Raw genomic sequence first — 17,800 nt, 5'->3', positions numbered from 1 at the left:
ACCTACACATGGAAGTGATGCAGATGACTTAAATGAATTTCTCATCATCAACTTTTCCATTGTCCAGATGATGTGGAGATCTTGTTGATGTGCCATGACCTTCACGTCTAACTTTGCTGTGCCTAATGTGTAGCTGTACACAGCCAGCTTTGGGCTTCAAGTCAGGATTGCTGTACCAATAAGGCTTTATAGTCAACTCATGGCTGCGAATGTGTGATTTGTATCGAGGAATGTTGCCAATAAATTTTCTTTGACAATACTTGCAGCATACGACCCACTGCTTCTTGGATACTTTCATGTTGTCTGAAAATATAAAAACAAATACAACTACATAAATATTTGCTCTGATTGACGTGAGCGCCCTGTTAATGAGCTACATTGTATATACGGATCTTGTATGAACACTGCTGTGCACCGACCAAACCTTTGACATGCAATCGGCCAATCAGATTATCAGTTGTTGTTATAATTACCACCCTATTTTTACGATATACGCTCTCAAAATGTAAACCAGTGCCGTTCGTCTCTGCCAGCAAGTGCAAGTTGTAAATACAAGTATACGCGACCCTTAGCCATAGCCATTAACAATGCCCCTTTAAAAACATTTGATGGCTAAATGTTTGAGGGCGCCCTGGGAGGGCATGCTTCCTTAAATAATGATGTTCCATATAAGGCTCTCACCAATTGCCGGGTACCCAAGTTCCCAAATATTTAACACAAATTGAAAAAACATCGAAGTTATATACCCTAAATAAAAAAAATATTTGCTAACTTTTTTTTTCAAAGCTGGATAAAGTTGGACGTTTTAAATTTTTGCTTCTATTCGCTTTGAAATAATGCCTTGATGACCTTTTGACCCCAAATCTGTTTTTCTTGAAATACGATTCTCTTCGATCAACCAAACCAAGTTTTTCACCTCTTGATTCAAGAAAATAAATTGAATAAAAGATATGTAATCCGAAAATTGGTCCCACTTATAGTGATCTATAGCCAGACTCTCCTTTCTTGGTCATCCTTTTAAGAAATTGAAAAATACTTATTTTCAATTTAATGCTTGCTATCTTGAGTAGATAGCAAACTTATAAAATTAGAACGCTCATGAAGGAATTTTCTCAAAAAGTTTGATAAAAGGTATGAAAATACCAAAATAAACTTTCTTTGATCACACACCCACCCCCACCTTCCATCTCACTCCCCGCTTTATGGCTAGTGTAGCTTCATCATGACCTAAAAATGTCATGATGTCTTTGTCATGATTAAGGCACATGTATCAATGGCCTAGCCAAATATAAAATAGGGCATTATGTTAAATGCAAACATGTTTACGCTTGTGCCGCTTGAAAATAAAAAGTAAACTCATAATTTTATTGACGTTGTGTATGAAAAAATAATGTGCAATGCCAGGAATAATGCATTGAATACAAAGTAATCATGCATATCTCACGGAACTTCACCTAATTTGGCGCAACCCTTGGACCATCACCACCTATAGACACTATTGAATAAACCAACTGATATGGTATAATAATTAAAATGGCAGCAATGTTGGTGGACAGTTCTAAGTGTCAGAGGGACAGGTCTCTAGTTTGATTCCACAACCATTTGTACCCATCACCTGTTTTATTGTATTATCGTGAGAATTGTTCCGCGGAGGCCTCCTAGTGGACAGAAGTTTATTTAAATGAGGATGAGTGATGTAGACTTGGATAGGGTCTATATATAATATATATGCCCCCTAAGCTGAGAATGGACCATCCCAAAAAAAAAAAAAAAGGAAAAATGTTTTTACCGTACAAAAGAATACCTACCATAACTTAGAAGCATTTTACAATTCAAAATTTTTGTACCCGCACACTTACCCCAGAAATAGGACAACCAATTTTTTTTTCTTGGCCTTACTTTTCTGTATGGTAAAGGTATTCCTACAATGCACTATGATTGGGAAATTTGATCAATATGACCTAATTTTAAGGGGGTACTACACCCCTGTGGTAAATTTGTGACTATTTTTGCATTTTTCTCAAAAAATAATAACACACTGGTAACAAAATGTATGTATATTATTGGGGCAAGGAATCCAATTACTACACTGAAATTTCAGTGACTCAAGACAAGTGGTTCAGCATATATGATAGGAAATGAGGTACATCCTTGCGGTACCTGATTTTTTATCATAAATAACGAACCGCTTGTCTTGGGTCACTGAAATTCCAGTGTAGTAATTGGATTCCTTGCCCCTATAATATACATAAATTTGGTTACCAGTGTGTTATTATTTTTTGAGAAAAATGCAAAAATAGACACAAATTTATCGAGGGGTGTAGTACCCCCCTTAAAGGCAAAGTCCCCATTACCACACACACAAAATAGTAATTTTAAAATTGCAGCCAACTAGCTAATAGGCGAGACTTATTAAATTAAATTGGATTTTCTTATAGAAAATATTCATATTGACCCACTGCATTAATTTTATTCATAATAAGTCTCAATGTTTTGAATGTTAAATAAAATGATGAAAACATCAGATATTTTGCACACAATCCCAATGCAAGGTATGGTCAACTGTGCCACATATACAGACCAAGGCAAACATACCAAGGTCAGAAACCCCATTGGGTTATGGGAATGTCTTTAAACATCCTCTGCTGTATGGGTGAGTTCATGTTGTTTCTTGAGATATGATCTGCTGAATGATTTATGGCAATAGCTACAGTTATGAGGTTTCTCTCCTGTATGGGTCATTTCATGTTGTTTCTTGGTGAATAATCTGCTGAATGATTTATGGCAATACCTACATTTATGAGGCTTCTCCCCTGTATGAATAGTTTCATGTGTTTTCTTGTTATTCAAGTCACTGAATGACTTGCTGCAATAGCTACATTTATGAGGTTTCTCCCCTTTATGAATCAGTTCATGTCGTTTCATGTGTTCATGTAGCCTGAATGATTTGTTGCAGTAGCTACATTTATGAGGGTTCTCTCCTGTGTGGGTCAGTTCATGCAGTTTTTTCTTTTGAAATCGTCTGAATGATTTGTTGCAGTAGCTACATTTAAGAGGTTTCTCTCCTGTATGGGTCAGTTCATGATGTTTCTTGCTTTCTAATCGGCTGAATGATTTGTTGCAATAGCTACATTTGTGAGACTTCTCTCCTGTGTGAATCATTTCATGTCGTATCTTGTTTCCTAATTGGCTGAATGATTTATTGCAGTAGCTACATTCATGAGGTTTCTCTCCTGTATGGGTCAGTTCATGACCTTTCTTGTGTCTTAATCGGCTGAATGATTTGCTGCAGTATCTACATTTATGAGATTTCTCTCCTGTGTGAATCATTTCATGTTCTTTCTTGTTTCCCAATGTTGTGAATGATATGTTACAATAGCTACATTTATGAGGTTTCTCTCCTGTATGAGTCAGTTCATGTCGCACCTTGCTTCCTAATCGGCGAATGATTTAATGCAGTAGCTGCATTTATGAGATTTCTCTCCCGTATGAATCTTTTCATGTTGTTTCTTGTTTCCTAATTGGCTGAATAATTTGTTGCAGTATCTACATTTATGAGGTTTCTCTCCTGTATGGGTCAGTTCATGTTCTCTCGAGTCCTAATTGGCTGAATGATTTGTTTTTCATGCTGCCTAATACCAAAATGGAGTTATTTGATCATACCAAAATGGAGTTATCAGATACCAAAATGGAGTTATTTGATCATATTGAAAGAGTAATTCAAAGTTGTAAACTTGAAGGTAAAGAAATTGTAATGATTGGTGATATGAATTATGATGTAATTGCCCCAATCCCAAGTTGTTACACCAACAGATTACGTAACGTCGAAACTAGCTATCATCTCCATCAAGTAATTACAGAGCCCACTGTGTTACTGAAAAGTCATCTACTTTAATTGATCACATCTATGTACCTGATGTAAACAAGGTTAATGATAGTGGAGTAATCCACACTGGTATTAGTGATCACTCTTTGGTGTTTGTAAATATAGGGAAGAACACTAAGGTTAGTAACAATGGGCACAAGTATCAATCAAATCGTAACTATAAGCATCTAGATGTTACTGATTTTGTCACGGATTTGAATAATGTTGACTGGACACCAGTAATACATTGTAATGATATTAATGTTGCTGTTGATAATTTCCAATCAATTTTTGCAAATGTTTGTAACCATCATGCACCTATTACAAAGAAACGTGTAAGAGACAAGAAAGCACCATGGCTCACCGATGATATCATTAAGCTAATGCGTGAGCGCGATTGTCTGAAAAAGAAAGCTATTAAGACTGGACTAAGTAAAGATTGGTCTGACTTCAGATCAATGAAAAATAGGGTTAACTATGAAATCAAGCATAGTAAAAAATCATATGTTGCTAATAGTATTGAAACAAATAGTAACAACACTAAGCAAGTGTGGAATACAATTAGACAGATTATTCCTGGTAAAAGTAAGGGTACCAGTATTACTTGTATTAAAGGAGAAAATGGTAATGAAACAGAACCAAAAGATATTGCAAATATTATGAATACATTCTTTGCCAATATAGGTCCTGATCTTGCTGCTAAGATTCCAAACGCCTGTGCAGATGGGCAACTGGTCAATGAAAGGATGCCCCACTCAAGTGAGAGTTTTATGTTCCAGCCTGTTAGTCATCAATATGTCCTCAGCAAGTTACGATCGCTGCGGAGGGAAAAGCTACAGGCACAGATGATCTTCCTTCTAAACTCATCAAAATGGCGGCTGCATCAATCGTTGAACCCATTGCCTATTTGATCAATTTATCTTTGGAAAGCGGGATTTTTCCTGATGCCTGGAAAATGCCCGGGTTTGTCCTATTTACAAAGGTGGTGACGCTACGGATCCAGGTAATTACAGACCCATCTCCATTTTGCCTGTAATTTCCAAGGTTATTGAGAGAGCGGTGTTTGATCAAATATACCCTTTCCTTAATACTAATGGTATGATTTATGATAAGCAGTCTGGTTTTAGACCCCAGCACTCCACTCTATCTGCCTTAATTAATATTACTGAGGACTGGTATGAAGCCATTGACAAAGGTAAATATGTTGGCCTTGTCATGATTGATTTAAAAAAGGCTTTCGATACGGTTAATCATGGAATATTACTCCAGAAGTTGAAAGTTTTTAATGTTCACGAGACAAGCATAAATTGGTTTAATAGTTATCTGACTGGAAGAAGTCATAACACTGTAATTAATGGTAATATGTCTGAGCCAGCAAATAGTGTTTGTGGTATACCTCAAGGTTCCATTTTGGGACCAATGTTGTTCATTATGTATATCAATGATCTACCTCTTTGTACTTCACATGTTAATGTTAGTATGTATGCGCTGACGACACTGCATTGTATGCTGTTAGTAACAATATTGATGACTTAGTTGACATTATTAATAAAGACTTAGTAAATGTCAGTGATTGGCTTGCATGTAATAAACTAAGTTTGAATGTGTCGAAAACAGAATTCATGTTAATGGGGTCAAGACAACGCCTTGCTGTAGTCAAAGACCACGACATCAATGTCAACATAAATGGTGTTAAACTTCGTCAGGTACACAACTGTAAACATCTTGGTGTCATTGTAGATGATAGTATGACCTGGCATGATCAGGTAAACAACATCAGGAAGAAAGTTCTTTCAGGTCTATACATGCTCAGAAAATGTAAGAATGTATTACCATCAGAAACAATGTCTCTCATTTTTAAAAGTGTTATTGCACCTCACATAGACTACTGTGATGTAATATGGTCTACTTGTAATGTTAATGATATGGATATTGTTCAAAAACTCCAGAATAGAGCTGCCAAAATTATCACTGGCGCTAAATGGTCTGATTCTAGTTCAAACGCACTGTCAGTTCTAGGTTGGGATTGTATTAAGCAAAGGTGTGATTATCATGTTGTTACAATGTTCAAAATTATGAATAACGACACGGCACCCTATCTAAGTGATCGCTTTTAATCTGAGAAATAATGAGAGATATAACCTTCGTGGCTATCGGGCGCTAAGCATTCCTAAACCTAACACAAATTTTAAGAAGAGAAGTCTAAGTTACCGGGGTGCTGTGTCTTGAATGCGCTAGATGACCATCTAAAAGCTGCCCGTAATGTTAAACATTTTAAATACTGCTTTAACCATGTTGATAGTATTATATGAATGTTTTTTATTTATGTGTCATAGAAATTCAATCTTGACTTCTTGCTCCTGTACAATATGATGTTCCTTAAATGTGTATTAGTTTAGTGCAATTTGTAAAATCGCCTTAATTCTGAATTTGATGTAGACTTTTGTCAATGTGGTTTAATTTTCCTATATTGCTGGTGCTCTTCTTTTAATTAATATTTTTGTACATTATAATATAGCTTATAACCTATTTTATATCTAAAAACCGTGTCATTGTGTTATGGATGCATGCTTGTGGATTTAGGATGAAGGTGCGCTATGGGAGTAAGATGTGGGTGCAAGGGGTGTGTGGTTATGTGGGTGTGTGGTATTTATGGGTGTGCTGGAGTTGGGGTGTACTTGGGGTGTGTATAGGCGTTTGTAGCGAGTGTGAACTTGGTGAATGTGTAAGTGGTATTCAGATATATATGTTGCAATATAAGGTCTACAACTTTTATTTTATTCTGGTGATTATATTTATCTTCTTGCCTATTTTCTTAGATTTTGATGTCATACTGAAATGAGTTTTACTGGGTTTTAAAATTTTTAAAAAATATTATATGTTCTTATGCTTTCATAATTTTGTAATATACTGACTATTGTTTTAATAATGTTTTAATAATTGTAATGTATTTAATTTATAATTCTGTTACTTTAATGTGTATATGCCACGGACATGTGGAAGAACAATGACTTTTATATTGAACATGTTTTACCGTGAATAAATAAAGATATTATTATTATATTATTATAATCGGTGGCATAATTTATTATGTTTCTCTCCTGTATGCATCACTTCATGTTGTACCTGATGACTTGATTGGTGGAAAGACTCCTTGCAGAAGCAGCTTTTACAAGATTTTCCTCCTAGCCTCATTGGACATTGTTGCTTCATATTACTTGATTGACAGAAGACATCATTACCATGGTTACACGATTTATAAACTTCATCTTTTGCAGGAGTACCTACATGTTGCAGTGATGCAGATGAAGAAATGGATTTCTCATCATCAACTTTTCCATTGTCCAGATGATGTGGAGATCTTGTTGGTGTACCATAACCTTCATGTCTTCCTTTACTGTGTAGCTGTACACAGCCAGCTTTTGGCTTCAAGTTTGGATTGTTGTACCAATAATTAGGCTTTATAGTCGACTCATGGCTGCGAACATGTGATTTGTATCGAGGAATGTTGCTAATAAATTTTCTTTGACAATACTTGCACACACTAATAACCCACTGCTTTTTAGATACTTTCATGTTGTCTGAAAAGACAAAAACAAATACAACTAGATCTAAGTTGCGAATACAAGTATAAGCAACCCTTAGCCAAAGCCATTAAGAATGCCCCTTGAAGACATAAATTTGACAATATTTGAAAAATCCGGAAAGATCCGCAAAGGGGAACACCGATAATAATAAACACATCACAAGAAATAAGTCCCCCTCTGAAAATTGCGTCATAACATTGTAATGTAAAACTTTGTACCAATAAAACTTACTTAGAAATAATTATGATTGTGTTGTATGACAATAAAAAAATGTCCATGACTTTATGGCTGAATGCACCCAAATTGAAGACAAAAACGCTTGTTAACGGCAAGGCGTATTGGGACAAGAAATGGAACTGGCCATCTTTCAACTCACTGTGCCCCCCTCAGAAGTTAGAAACTTTTGGAAAATGAAGACTCAATTGAAGCCATTTGGTGGATCATTTTGTCACTATTATTGTGTAAAATATTAGTTTGAAAAAGCCTAAAATTTGCGAAAAGACGGCCCAAATGAAGCCATTCGTGGACAAGTTTTGACTTTAGTATTGTATAAATTATTGCTTTATAATTAGCACCCATAAAGTTGCGCATGCAGGGCGGTGTGAGGGGGATGTCCCTTCTCCTTTTCTTTTTTTCTCTTTCTCTTCTCTCCTTTCCTCTTTTTTTTTGGAGCCCGCCGGCCCCCCTGAATCCGCGCCTGCATTCCTTCCCTCTCAGTGCTTGTTTTATGGCTATAGTCCAGCTTCGATAAATTAATTGAAAACGTACCTTTCCCATTATTTTTAGCGTCATTTCATTTTTTACTTAAATTGGAATAAAGTCAATGTTTTATTCCACAAGGAAATAATGTTGATATGTAGTACTAAAGTCTGCAATGTACTACATCAGATAAATATTTCATCATGGAATAATGCAATTTTATTCCTTGAAGAGTACTGCTATAAAAACAATATTGATTTTTAGCAGGTTATTAAATGCAGTCTCATATTATCTCCTTAAGCACAAAATTGACATTCCAGACAACAACAATGCACAAACCAACTCAACATCCTTTTTTGAGTGTACACTATTGCACAGACTGTAACTTCCTCGACAGCATGCACCCATGAATGCCCATGACTAGTTATTTGCAAAAGATTGGGTTATGGAAACATTGAATGCTTCAAAAACCCAAATTTACAATATCAACAAACCTGTTTGTCTTGATTGAAGTGGGGTGGCAAAGTGTATACCCTATCACGGGGGTGCTCACACTGCGTTTGGTAGGTGAGAATCCTAGGTCTTGGAGGTGATGAGTAAATACTTCTGGATTGATAAACCTATACTGAAAATTCTGATACGTCTGCTCTGGCTTGATTCTGGAAAAAAGAAGAAAGAATAAATTCACCATCCAAAATAAAATCTCTATACAGCCTGTCTCAAAAAAAATTGTGCCAAGTGAAAAGCGCCCTTTTTGGCAATTATAAAATACCGTTGTGACATGATGCTTACATCAACGTCAAGGGCGTAGTCTTAGCTCTCAAATGCCATTTGTTCTGTTCAATTTGCTTGTTTTAATCTTGAGATATGTTTAGTTAACAACGAAAGGGTAAAATAACAATTGTGTCACTGTTACTTTACATGTAAATCAGTGATAGCATCAAGTTTATCAAGAGTTCCTTCATGAAATCAAAAGAATGCATCAATTACACAATACATTTTTTTTACTACTTTTATTGTTTTATCATGATGCAGGAATAATGATTCTCTTTTTCCACTTAAAAAGATTAAATGATAAATAGATATTTCACATTCTGCTGTAAAATTAAAGACATGTGCATGTCAATGATATTATCATGGTAAATACTGTTCTCTTGGTCACTTAAAACAAATATTGCACACTTATAGGTTAATGAACGCGTTTTAATTACTTGTTGGGAGAGAAATTAGACAAAATAATGCACACGCGCTGATGTTGATGCGTCTAATGCATGCATTAGATGCATCAACATCAGCTATCATTGATTTACATGTACAGCTCTCTTCCCTAGTAAAAGTGGCACAATTGTGATTTTAACCTTTCGTTGTTTAATAAATAAATATATCTCAAAATTGAAACAAGCAAATTGAACAGAACAAACAGCATTTGAGAGCTAAGACTGCGCCCTTGATGTTGATGTAAGCATCATGTCACAACGGTATTTTCTAATTGCAGGGCGCTTTTTACTTGCACAATTTTTTTTGAGACAGGCTGTATATCCTACAATGACATTGCTGGTAATTGACATTTTTTTTACTGCATAATGAAATGTAAGTTCATCCATCGATTCACCAAGATCAAGACATAAGATTGAAACTGTTCATATAAGCAGGGACGCGACACTCGTATTCAATCCCTGTATAAAAAGTGAAGTCACTTTAAACGGCAGTTTAAAATTGACACATCAGCAGTTTGAGTGACAGTTGCTTGGCATTTTAAGTACACATAGTAAGACTTAGCCTAAAATGAGAACAGAGAAACAGACTTATCCTGTATTTAATTGACAAGTTGCTGGGCATTTTCAGTACACATAGTAAGGCTTAGCCTACATGTAAAATGTACGTACGTACGTTTGCGCTACAATATTATGCGTACTGTTTCAACAGCACATTTTCAGCACACCAAATTTCTCCAAGATTGCGGATGTCAAGGGCAATTAATTAGGCCCCTTTCCATCAAAAATAAAGCTGATTTAGCCAAAGTCAACATGGGGTCATCGTTTATAATATTTTACCAGCATATTGAGCTAACACCTCAGCTACTTTGTTTTTCACAATAATATAAATAATTAAATAGAGTAATGTAAAGGAACCGTTCATCATTTTCGTTACTAAGATTTTTTTACAGAACAAAAAAAATATGCATCACCTCTTCCACAGGTTAATCTCTTACACAAGACATACCACCACATGCTTCATGCACATTTGTTACAGACTTCATTTGATCAAATGTGTGGCTCATCCTATAGTATATTATTACTTCATATCCTTCATATGAGACCGAAACTTTTAAACTGTAATAAATAAAAATTCTTTTAAAAAGGAATAGGGCAAGCAAATGAGGAACTGTCAAGATAAATGTGTAGTTATCATATTGATAATACAGTGTTACTTCGACTTTCATTTGTCGTCATCAGAAGAGGAGTGAAATTTTGATTGAAAGAATTGAACTAGGAAGGTTGGTGTTGGAAGTTACCTAATTACAGTAAATAGCGAAGAGACCAAGGAGAGCAACCAAACTGGCGAAATGATAATGGAATATATCCTAAGGTTTTTTTGTTTTTTCTTTATGATGTTATGCAGCTACTTACGTTTATTGTAATTGTTTGATTGGGGTAGGTTTTGTGCAAAATGAAGCATAAAATACATGTACATTCTTGAAAATTATGTAGAAACATAAGAAATTAAGTGCTGCATAGTCGGACTGAATTGCTTGATATCTTCACAATCAATTTATTGGAACTACATGTATAACGTGGACACAAAGAACATGAAGAAAGTAAATGGAGAATGGTATACTTGTGAACTTTCTTTTATTTGGTGAGAGAGAGTTACATGTATATTATATAAGAAACAGACTCAAACAGTATCATGATGATATTAAAAATAATAAAAATGTCAGCATTGTTACTTTAAGGGAGGTATTAACTACACCCTTGTGGTAAATTTGTGACTATTTTTGCATTTTTCTCAAAAAATAATAACACACTGGTAACAAAAGTTATGTATATTATTGGAGCAAGGAATCTAATTACTACACTGAAATTTCAGTGACTCAAGACAAGCGGTTCAGTATATATGATAGGAATTGAGGTACATCCTACATGTAGCTGTACCTTATTTCTTATCATAAATAATGAATCGCTTGCCTTGGGTCACTGAGATTCCAGTGTAATAATTGGATTCCTTGCCCCAATAATATAACTTTTGTTACCAGTGTGTTATTAGTTTTTGAGAAAAATGCAAAAATAGACACAAATTTATGGAGGGGTGTAGTACCCCCTTAAATGTAGAAAATGGAAAGAGAAAGCTGCAATTGATGAGAGAGGTTGTTTATGCAATTCTAGTTAAGCATTCTTTGGTATAATGACATTAGATATTAAATAGATACATTGATTGGAAAACATGTAACATACTTATAAAAATTAAAAGAACAAATAACTTTGTTTGGATGGGGATGTTGCATGTGTATAAAGTTGTAAAATACTGTACAGTTGGCAAGATGTATTATGGGATTATTGATAGTACTTACTTCTAATACATCTAATAATTTGTATCTATCACAAGAATACCAAATAATAAACCAAACTATTTTTGAAACTACTACAATTATACAAAGTTGAATATATATGTGCGGTAATAAAGTACAACAAATATTCTAACTACCGTAATGGTCCGAGTATAGTCCCATGTTCGAGTATAATCCCACCCCCCATTTTTCGAAAAATTTCAGAAATTGTAAAAAAAAAAAAAAAAAAAAAAATTTTTTTTTTTTTTTAAATTTTTTCGGTTTTGAGTGTCCTGGACCTAGACCTAGATGCTAGGATCATTCACGGTTGACCTAAAAAAAAAAAAAAAAAAAAAATTCAAGATATTTTGTATTTTTAATATGAAAATTGATACTTTGTTTTCATGTCATACTCTATTAATGCATTTTGAAATCATTAATAGAGTATGACATGAATACAAATTATCAATTTTCATATTAAAAATACAAAATATCTTGAAATTTTTTTTTTTTTTTTTTTTTTTTAGGTCAACCATGAATGATCCTAGCATCTAGGTCTAGGTCCAGGACACTCCAAAACCGAAAAAATAACTTAAAAAAAAAAAATTTTTTTTTTTTTTTTTTTTGAAATTGAGTATAATCCCACCCCCAATTGTGAAAAATTTTCACATAAAAACGGGTGGGACTATACTCGGACCAATACGGTATTCTATGCTATTCCATCTCCATGTTCTGACAACAAATTTTACACCAATAACATTTTCACAAGATTCAATTTTGGTCTTAGGCCTACATGTATTCAGTGTTTCATAATTATACAAATGAGGTTGTTTACAAGTTAGGGCTGTTTAACCCTGAAATTATCATGGAAACTTTCGGGCCTCATAAGTCATAACTGGTCATGTTTTTTATACTGGGACCCTAAAAAAGGCGGTGCTGTCACATTTTTGCTAAATCATTTTGTCTACTTATTCCTATATTTTTGCCAAAATTCATCATGAACAAATGGTTTTGGTCTTATTTTGAAGATAAATAATTAATCTAATGAATCAATAACAAATACAATTAAACAAATGTATTAATTAATTACAACAGCTTAATTAGGTTAATTAGTCAGGGGTGGTGCCGGAAGTGGAGGAGCCAGAAGCGGAGGAGCTCTGTGTAATTCCAATGGGAAGTTGATGTTCATTAATAAAATGTATGCACTTTGTTGCCTAGTAGAAGTAAAAATGCATTTGCATAATGTTAATCTTATTTTTAACTTTCTATAACAATAATTGCCTAGTTAATCTTAATAAACTTAGTAATTAAGGATTTTTAAATTAATGCAGTGGAATGTGGGTCATACAATACAATGGGCTTTAATTTTGCATGCATGCATTATGAAATAAATTTCAATATTGTTTATCTTTGAAATATAAAATAAATCTTCTCACAGGAGATTATTACAGTCAAAGGATTTAATCTGATGATATATTGATCTCTGGTTTATTGTTAAATAGTTTATTGATATGCTAATTGTGCATGTAAATGCCTACATGCAGGGTTTTCTTTAACGCACAAAACACGCGTATTTACGCGTTCAGGCACTTTTCTGACTCCTTCAAATCCCTAGTCCCAAAGTCCAATGCGTACAAAATCTTGAAAACGTCGCGTTCAGATATTGCAAGAATTGAATAGAGAAACACCTGATATTGTGCAATTATTCTCGGCTTTTGGCATTTAGGACCTATACTCCCGATATGTAGGACAACGAAAGGCTTTATGGACCGGCATTTCACAATGTTCAGCTTTTCAACTGTTCAAATTTAAATTTTACACAGTAATAGTGGCAAAATGGTCCACCAAATCGCTTCAATTAGGTCTTCATTTTGCAAAATGTTCCAAGTTCTCAGGGGGGAACATCACCCTGCGTAGTTGATAAACAAATGGCCACTTTCACTTCTGCTTTCGACATTTGCCAATTTATGTTTAACACAATTTATAGGCCTACCATAATCGGGAAAACTTGCCGTCCACGAAAGACTCAATGGACTGCTCATTTCACAAATGTTCGGCTTTTTTAAACTAAAATTTTACACATTAATATTGCCAAAATGATCCACCAAATTCCTTCATAGGTCTTCATTTTGCAAAAGTTTCTTACTTCTCGGGGGGCATCTTTAAATATTATTATTTTCATCTAAAATTGCCCCACCCCCTTCTGACTGCTCTAGATCAGCCACTGCTCCAAACAGTGGTGTAGATTTCTTTTGACTCGGGGGCATTTTCAACCTAAACTGTTGAAATATGGTGCAAAAAGAAGCGAAGCGCACAAAAATGTGCACTTTTGGGGCTAAAATGGCCAAATATGAGGTTAATTTGGTCAGAAACCCACATACAGGCGTCAACATTGGGGGATGATTGTATGGACCATCCCTCTGGCAAAATATTGGGAGAGATTCCCCCACCCCACCAGCCCAATCCGGATCTACGCCTATGGCTCCAAAAACAAACATATTGTTAAAAATGTCTTCAAAAATAATATTATAAAAATACCCCTTGGGCAATGTTTTGACTCCTTCAGAGGAAACATTCACAATTGAAAGGGTTAAAATGTTTTGAAAATACCCCTTCAGCAAAATGCTTAAAGAAAACCCTGCCTACATGTACATGTACCTTTGTTACTAATTATTCACTGTAGGCCTATATTGATTTTTGGAACAACCTATATAGGAATTGGATATTTAAATTTGATATTATAGCAATTCTGTAAACTATTTTGAATATATTTTCCAAATTTAATGGCACTTAGGGAAATTTTACATAAATTAAAAAATTTAATTTACAACTTTTTTCACACCCTGTATAACACAATGGGTTTAACAAATTTAGTGCAAACTATATATTTAATGAAAGGAATAACTGTGTACATTCCAAATATCAAGTTCATTTTCCAATTTAATATACTATGTAGAAATATTGGAGTGGTATGGAAGAAAATTTTTTCTTTTTCAATGGAATCACCCTGTATATATTTTGGTTTCCTGTATATCCACTCAAACTTTACAGATTTGCAATCATGACAATATATGCTTTCTAAAATGTATACTTTTACTAGTTTGGGTGAAAACTTTTTGAAATATAATCAGAAATATAGGAGTTGATTTTTGACAAATTCAAGATGTGACACAATTGGGTCCCACCTCAAAAAACATGACCACATGGTAGGCTGATGTGCTGTCTAGTTTTGTGTCATGATCCTTTTTTGTATTTCTGATTTTTCACCCAAACTAGTAAAAGTACATTTTTAGAAAGCATATATTGTCATAAATCTGTAGAGTTTGAGGATTACATTGACAAAAAATATACAGGGTGATTCCATTGAAAAACCTAAAAATTTAATTTCTTTACCACTTCAATATTTCTACATAGTATATTAAATTGGAAAATGAACTTGATATTTGAAATGTACACAGTTAGTCCTTTCATTAAATATATAGTTTGCACTATATTTGTTTTAAAGCCCATTGTGTTATACAGGGTGTGAAAAAAGTTGTATTTTAAATTTTTTAATTTATGTAAAATTTCACTAAGTGCCATTAAATTTGGAAAATATATTCAATATAGTTTAAAGAATTGTTATAATATCAAATTTAAATATCCAATTCCTATATAGGGTGTTCCAAAAATCAATATACAGTGAATAATTAGTAACAAAGGTACATGTACATGTAGGCATATACATGCACAAATAGCCTACATCAATAAACTTTTAACAATAACCATATCAATATGTCATCAGATTAAACCCTTTGACTGTAATAATCTCCTTTGAGAAGATTTATTTTATATTTCAAATATAAAACAATATTGAAATTTATTTCATATGCATGCAAAATTTAAAGCCCATTTTATTGCATGACCCACATTCCACTGCATTAATTAAAAGCTTATTAAATCCTTAATTACTAAGTTTATAAGATTAACTAGGCAATTATAGTTATAGAAAGTTAAAAAATAAGATTAACATTATGCAAATGCATTTTCACTTCTACTAGGCAACAAAGTGCATAAATTTTATTAATGAACACCAACTTCCCATTGGAATTACACAGAGCTCCTCCGCCTCGCTCCTCCACTTCGGCACCACCCTGACTAATTAACTTAATTAAGCTGTTGTAATTAATTAATACATTTGTTTAATTATATTTGTTATTAATTCATTAGATTAATAATTTATCTTCAAAATAAGACCAAAACCATTTGTTCATGATGAATTTTAGCAAAAATATAGGAATAATAAGACAAAATGATTTAGCAAAATGTGACAGCACCACCTTTTTTAGGGTCCCAGTTTAAAAAACATGACCATGTACTATCACAATTCCAAGTTTGATATAATATTGGATGGCTGAGCAAGTGAGCATGATACCATAACATATCGGATGAGTCATAAAAATATCGGACGAGCCAACGGCGAGTTAGATATTTGTATGACGAATCCGATATATGTTATGGTATCATGCTAAATAAGCCATCAATATTATCATTATTAGGTTTTCTTAACTCCTAATAACTCTGAAAACATAATAATGAAGTTGATCGGTTATTACTGTTATTGCGTTTAAGCTGCAGAGTGGATTACCGCAATGAAAATGTAGGCAAAATATGCAAATAAGCTCATTAATATTCATAAATGGTCGCATGTCATAAGTTGGGTACAATTTCCATTACATGGTCAAAAATGACAAAAAATGTGTTTTTGGATATGTTGTATATTGACAATCTCTAATAATTAACACCATTTTTAACCTTAACACATGCTTAATTTTTGAGATAATGCTTAATTAGTAATTAATTAATACACAGGTGTCTATGTAAATCTCAATTTTCAAATGCGTTTTTCTCAAATCGGACCTCAATTACAAAAATGACTGTAAATTTTTTATTTTATGCAAGAATGTCATCAGATTTGGAGGATATGTTCTCAATACATTAATGCTTCAAATTAACTTTTTAAAATAATTGTACGCAAGTTAATTACATTGTGAAGGTCAATGACCTTTTTACGAGTAATTAGCAAGATGGTTATTCTATTATTGAGGAAATGAATATCAAGAAGGGAAATGTACATTAGCATATTGCTAAAATTACTGAAATTCAACTAGGATTTCATTAAAAATGAAGAAAATGGAACATATATAACCCTTTAAGGTGGTACTACACACCTTAATAAATTTGACTATTTTTGAAAAAAAAAAAAAAAATAATATCACACTGGTAACAAAAGTCATGTATATTAGAGGGGTAAAGAATCCAGTTACTACACTGGAATTTCAGTGACTCAAGACAAGCGGTACATTATTTATGATAAGAAGAGGTACCGCTAGAACATACCTCATTTCTTAACATATATAATGACCCCTTGTCTTGAATCACTGAAATTTCAGTGAAGTAATTGGATTCCTTGCCCCTATAATATACATATAACTTTTGTTACCAGTGTGTAGTTACTTTTTGAGAAAAATGCAAAATTAGTCACAAAATTTATCAGGGGTGTAGTACCACCTTAAGTAGTCAGTAATTGTTTTGATTGTACAAATTCAACATTCAAAGCTGTCAATACATCATACCCTCCCTAGATTTGAAAAAGTAACCAGTAGTTTTGACATGCTGACATGTGAATTTTCACATAGGCCCTATTGTACACTCCCGCATCCGCCTGCTCCTCCACCCCTGGCATTTTTCATTTCAACTGATGTGATTTTTTACTGAATAATGTATAATTATATGCTTCAGTAGACTGAAAGAGTATAATATTAGGCTTAAAATGAGGTATCAACCACTGCTGTAGGATATGGGGTTACGTAAAGCCAGTCAAATTTGTATCGCAATTTTCAGAAAAGTGTAATCCCTCCACCCTTTTAGCATACCCCAGGCTCCGATAAATTTTTTATTTTCAATTGCCTGATCGGGCAAGCTTATGTCAACTTTTGCTTGCCCGATTATGCCCGAATATTTCTGAAAGAAACCCATCAACAAGTTGCTGTATTGTAATAGCTAAAATTGCCTAAAAATACAGTTTTATTATGCTTCGGGGAATAGCCTGGGATCAATAAC

General features: G+C 33.7%; 1 protein-coding gene across 1 annotated transcript in view; it reads right to left on the bottom strand.

The window, feature by feature from the left end:
- Positions 1 to 17,800, bottom strand: part of LOC140164670 (uncharacterized) — a 65,308-nt gene that overhangs the window by 12,076 nt on the left and 35,432 nt on the right. Inside the window, exon 3 of the mRNA XM_072188015.1 lies at positions 8,646 to 8,810. The gene's annotated coding sequence lies outside the window, so the exon portion shown is untranslated. The remainder of the gene's footprint in view (positions 1 to 8,645; positions 8,811 to 17,800) is intronic.

Source organism: Amphiura filiformis, chromosome 11 (genome assembly GCF_039555335.1).
Source record: "Amphiura filiformis chromosome 11, Afil_fr2py, whole genome shotgun sequence".
Lineage (NCBI taxonomy): Eukaryota > Metazoa > Echinodermata > Ophiuroidea > Amphilepidida > Amphiuridae > Amphiura > Amphiura filiformis.
The sequence above is the reverse complement of the archived record's forward strand: the minus strand, read 5'-3'. Positions and strand labels throughout refer to the sequence as shown.